Here is a 5,793-nt window from a genome sequence, read left to right on the forward strand (position 1 = left end):
GAGGCCAAGGGTACTGGGATGTGTGTGTACTGGGAGGAAGCAGTCTGAGCCTGGGGTGCATTGCCAGGGCAGCAGGGAGCTCCCAGTGGCAAGGAGCTTCTCCGCACAGCCCTGCTGTGCCCTGCCATGCTGGGTCACACGCACCGGGCTGTGGAGGCCCCGAGGGAGGGCAGCAGGGTGGAAACCCATGTCCACAGCCCGTGCCTGCCCTGCTCACAGATCTGGGGGGATCTACCTGCCCCCCTTAGGAGTGCATGCTGCAGCAGGGAGCCAGCCCCACCCCCTGGACAAGCCACCCGGGGCCCCAGCCCACTCCCCACTGAGGCCCTACAGCTGTGTGTTGCAGCCCTAGTCCCCAAGCTCTACACACTCCCCAGTTGGGCATCAGCCCCATCCCTAGCCCTGCCCAGCTTCCTCCCTCCCTACAGGGGCCTCAATCCCCCTCTTCCCACCCCAGCTCCCCCACTTACCTGCAGGAGCTGCTCTTGGGCTGCTGGGGGCCATGTGCATATAGATGCATGTAGCACCCTGTCTTACCACCCTCCTCCAGCTCCCTGCAGGCTGGAACTCTGCCAGCCTGCAGGGAGCTCAATGCAGCGGGTTTCTCTGGTAAAGCAAGAAATCTGCATTTGCCTCCAGCAAAAGGTAAATTCCATTGTTTACTCCATTTTTCCATGGGAAACCAAAAACCCGGATTCCTACAGATAACTAATGAATGCTTAGTGACAGCACTGGATATTTTAGCACCTATATACATGATGAATGTTTGACGCAACAATTAATTGAGTCTTCTGAGAGTCTGCTGGAGCGTGCTAATTAGCACACTCCAGCAGCCTCCACATCATGTGTATTCAGTGCCCCCAAGTTTCAAAATGGCAGTGGGGGCACTTTATCTAAAACTCACTGAACAAGCTTTACTTAGAGTGACCTCACCACCATTTTGAAACATGGGATGCTGAAAACATGTGATGCTGTGGGCACTTTAATTAGAGCAACTCACAGAGCCTCTCTGATTAAAGTATCCCCCACCTCCACCCCGGAGCACATATACAGGTGCCCTTACAGTCCTAAAAACACCAACTACACAAAGTATTGTATGTACTTCAGGTCAGTGTGCAGGTCTTCTACGACTAACAGGCTTGCTAGTTCCCTCAGAAAAGGTGTATCCCCATGTTCTGTTCCTTCAATCTCTGCAAACCTGTGGTAGAGCTGGTGGTACTGTGCATGGCACTTTACGCAATTCAGCTGTATATTCCACCTGATTGCAGCTAATTTGGGTGGCGAAAGAACATTCTGTCCCTGCATAAAACAGGTACCAAATTTAGATGCGATTAAAGCACATTAGTGAACATGTAGATGTGCTAATGTGCATTAACACAGCCTGTGCCCATTGACTTGGGACTAACATTAGCATGTCTATACATTCATTAATGTAATTTAGCTATTCACACAGAAATTTGATACCACTTTATGTGTGCATATGTAGACGCAGACCTAAATCACCTTAATGCGCTATTGGCAAATGCTTATTAAGTTTAGTCGTGCGTAAAATCCCAGGTAGACATGCTTGAGGGGGTATTCAATGCTGTTCCCAGCCCATTGTGATTGGGTTTTTTTGTTGGGTTTTTTTTGTCTTTGAAACTCTCTTTTACAAAAAGACCATCCCAAAGACTCTGCTAATGAAACACCTCTCAACCCCCTTGTTGCGGTAGCCCCAGAAAGATATTGGCCAGGGATAATGTGCTAGCCTGAGGATAGGGAGAGTGGGGGGGTTGAGCTCTGTACTTGGTAAAGCAAGTTAGAAAGCCTGTGCCTAGGATAGTCTCCCTAAAACAGGGCAAACCTGCCCCCTACCCCCAAAATGAAGGCCCTAAAAATCTTAGAAGTGCCGTAGCCAAATGAGTGGACAATAAAACTCTGCTCTACGAATGTGCTTCAAGCAGTGGATGAAGGGGAAGCTTAGAGAGAGAAATGTCTCTGGCTAAGTACAGACAGTCAAAAAGCCTGAGGCTGACTTGATTCAGTTTTTGGAGGTTAGTCTAAGCTGTGCAGATTGAACTGATAAGCAAGTGAGCAGACATTCACTTTTGATTCCAAAAATGCAGCCACATGCCTGCAGCAGCACAGGCCAGAAGGCACTAGAGCACACCTTCCTGCTCAGTTGGAGCAGCCAGCTTGGGCCAAGGCTAACCTGCCCACCCTGGGAACAGGGGCGTGGGGGGGGGGGGCGGGCAGAGGGCGTAAAGCATTCTGGGATGCTGGGGGACTGAGTTAACTTGAATCTGCAAGGGATCTGGGACAGAAGTTCAATAAACCGGTTTGACCCAAATAAGTGAAGTCTGATACTACGTCCATCCAGGTATCTCTTAAGCTGGTTTCAGCCATTTTGAAATTAGTTTCTGTTCCCTGAACCTCTGTTGTGTTACATTTTTGAACCAGTTTCTGATCACTTATATTGGTTTGCGTGTAATTTCTGTCCCTAGCCTGCATGGCTGGGGGTGGGGTGGGCTGGGCTGGGCTGGGCTGTGTGTGTCTGTGTCAGTGTCCAGCACTGTGCTATGTCCATGTCTGTGCCTGCAGCCTGGACCTGCCATCACACCCCTCCACACAGCCCTAGCTCGGACCTGTGGGCAGGTCTCCCAAGGCTCACCTACCTCGGGCAGCTCCAGGGCGCTGAAGCTTGGGTGCCAGGCACCAGAGGGCTGAGGAGGGGTGTGGGGCTTTCTATCTCTAACCCTCTCCTCAGCAGTGTCACCTACACCCAACCCACAGGGCTCCCCAGCCCTGCCAATGCCCCTCATTCCCAACCTGCAGCCCCCTCCCCCCGCCCTGCTGGAGGGGGCACCAGTTGTCCTCAGCCCCCTGCAAGCTTTACTCACCCCAAAGGCCTTAGGAGGGAAAATGAGTCTGAGCCAAGCCCTGACTGACCCCCTCCCCCTGCCCCTCTGGACAGCACTGAGAGTTTCCTGCCCTTTTTGCAAGCAGCTCTTTCAGACTGCAATTCTGCCAGACTGCAGAGAGCTCTTTCCAAAATGTCCTGCTTAAAAGGGGAAAATCCATAGTTTTCTCCTTCAACAGGGAAAATCTGCATTTTTCAGCAGGAAACAGAAAACCTATAACCCTGCCACAGGGCATCTGCATAGCCTGACACTCATACCCCAGCATGGCCATGTGCAAGTATTGAGTCATTCTTGTGATTAATTGCTTTAGTAATTCTCATGCTGCCAACAAATTACATGCACATGCCACCTTCCCTTCACTCCTTGCCCACAAATAGCATGACTGAGCCCTCTTCCCTCCATCTGACCCCCTTGAGCCAAAGGCTTTAAATCAGGGAATCAGTGACCCACCCTGTCTTGAGGAGGTTCCAGTTTATTTTGTACATGGGATTCACAGTTGTTCCCAAACTGTCTGGCGAAATAACACATGGAGTAGAGGTGTTCCGACCCCCACTAAGCAGCTGAGGTTTCCTTTTCAAACATGCCTTCTGCCAGGATTAGTTCGATCCCTAGCATGATTCCCACCAGCAGTGTGGTAGTCCCCTTCCATTCCCTGTCCCTCTCTCAGGCTGCCAGTAACACTAGTGACCAAGGATGTGCAGGGGGTGAGAGAGTTTAGAGGACACACCGTCAAATCCCAGCTGCTGCAAATCCTCCTGACGCCATTCAAGTCATGGAGTGATATCGACTCTCAATATCTTTCATCATTCTGTTGATAAGGGTGATGGTAATTTCCAGGCACAGGATGCAAGTCTCTAGCATTATTATTATGCTGGACATAAGCTACTGTGCGTTACCACTGCCATCTCTCCATTTGCAGGTATCAAGGCAGCAGTCTCTGACAGACACTGGGGAATTAAATGAAACCAGCTCTACTTCTGCATGCTAACCATTTGTACTGCAGAGTCAAGATGAGGGGCCAGGAACCCAGTTTGTTTTATGGGCTACTGATGGTGCTGCAAGCCCCCAAACCTCCAAAGCCTAGGGGCCTGGAGCAATGTGCACAAACACGCATGGTTACACACAGACACGGACATGGACACGAAGCTTGTCTGTGGAAGTGTGAGTCTTTTTTTCAGTTCCAACTATGGTAGCTCTTTTTATTTTTTTGTTAATGTGTTCAGTGGGCCAGAAAGCTAGCTCAAGAAGTTAGCTCAGATGAGAAGTGCATGGCTGCTCTTCACTGCTGGAGTGCTCTAGGGATTTGGGAGCTGCACGTGTCAATCATTGTGGTTTTGCCAGCCCACTGGTTTTAAGTTAAAATTTTAGCTCCATTAAAGTTTTAGCTGGTGTTTTGTAATTTTTGGTAAAGGGCATGTTTGTGTTTATGTAACATGACCTTTTGGTTTGCTTCTTTCTTACTAAGGCCGTCTTTGCTCCTGTGAGCCCGTCTGCTGGGTGAGACTAAAGACTATCTCCATTGGTAAAGGGTACCTGGGCAGGACACTTTCTTTATTCATATGATTTCTAGCAACTACAGAGGATTTAACAGTAACATGGGCTGAGAATTTTGTCTTTTTTTCCTGGTGTTTCCTCACTTGTGGGGTGAAAAAAACAGGGTTGTGGTTCTGGGGAGGGCAATGCCCAGAGGAAACCCAGAGACCCCTGGGGCCTCCGCAGCAACACAAAGTATCTGCTTAGCAAGGAAAGCAGTCTGTCCCAGAAGGAGGTCAGAGGAAGGAAACTATTCCTGGTGTAATCCCTTCTCTCAAAATCCCAGATGAAGCTCTGGTCTAGAGCCAGCCAGGCAGCACTACCGCTGTCCCATGTTGGTAGAGTTCTGCTTAGACAAAAAGAGCATCAGAAAGTCCACTGCACAAGTTCATCTTAGGAAGGCAAGAGCTCGCATGCGGGTAGCAACAGAGTGGAGTCAGAAATGGGGCACACATGTCTACTATCTCATTCATTTTTTTTACGTGGAGGCATCTAGTTTTGGTTATTCTTAGCAGCAGCATCAGATCATCGTTGCTGCCTCCACCTCCTAGCCAGGCCAGAGGAAATGCAATATTTCCTCAGGGATGTAGCCAACTATGTCAGGACAGGATTGCTCCAACAACAGGTCTACCTAACGTTAGCAGAATATCACTTGCATGTCCCAACAACCCCCCACCTATTTGCAGGAGATGGTCAACACAAATCCATCCAACACTATCTGTTCCTCTCAGGCTGTGTTTTAATACTAGGCTGCCCTCTTTCCCAGCAACAAGTCCAAGTGCTGCACGCCTAATTTATTGATGAGGACAAGAGTTGGCTTGAGCGCGTGGCTTTTAGATCCTTTGTCTGCCTGTGTCAAGCACGGTAAAACAGTGACCCCCTGAAACAGCAGTCTGCCCAGGCTGACTGATCCATGAGAAATGGGAGCTGACAGCCTGGGAACTGGGGTATGTTTATCTTTATGGTGACAAGAATATAAAGCTGAACTTAATCTACGTTTTGGAACAACTGCTGCTTTGGCTGATAATTATTGGCTGCTATTGATAAGACCTGAATAGTGAGCAACCAGAAAGAAGAGAGACCATGTTGTTACAAAGTAAGATTTAGCGGCTGCAGTAGGTGGCAGGGAACGATGTCAGTGGTGTCATGCCTGTTTGGCTCCAGAATATCTGACAGAGCAGCTAGGAGCAGTAGATTAGAAACCGAGCAGAAGGATCAGCTGTGCCATCCTGCCAGAGTCTCTGATTTGTTTAATCAAAAACCTTTCCTTCCACTGTCTGCTGGCTAGAGCAGTTAATGAGAAACCCTGGAGATTGGGAAAGACCACTGGTCTGCACTATAAAGGCTCCTGCCCTTCTGG

At 49.4% G+C, this 5,793-nt stretch overlaps 1 long non-coding RNA gene across 1 annotated transcript; it reads left to right on the forward strand.

Annotated features, from left to right (window-relative positions):
• The first annotated feature begins 1,096 nt into the window (after window positions 1–1,096).
• LOC109322931 lies at window positions 1,097–4,035 on the forward strand. Its single transcript, XR_002104510.1, has 3 exons — window positions 1,097–1,107; window positions 3,102–3,177; window positions 3,568–4,035. It is a non-coding gene; the product is annotated as an uncharacterized LOC109322931 (long non-coding RNA).
• Window positions 4,036–5,793: the final 1,758 nt, after the last annotated feature.

Source organism: Crocodylus porosus, unplaced genomic scaffold (assembly GCF_001723895.1).
Source record: "Crocodylus porosus isolate Cpor-Errol unplaced genomic scaffold, CroPor_comp1, whole genome shotgun sequence".
Taxonomy (NCBI): domain Eukaryota; kingdom Metazoa; phylum Chordata; order Crocodylia; family Crocodylidae; genus Crocodylus; species Crocodylus porosus.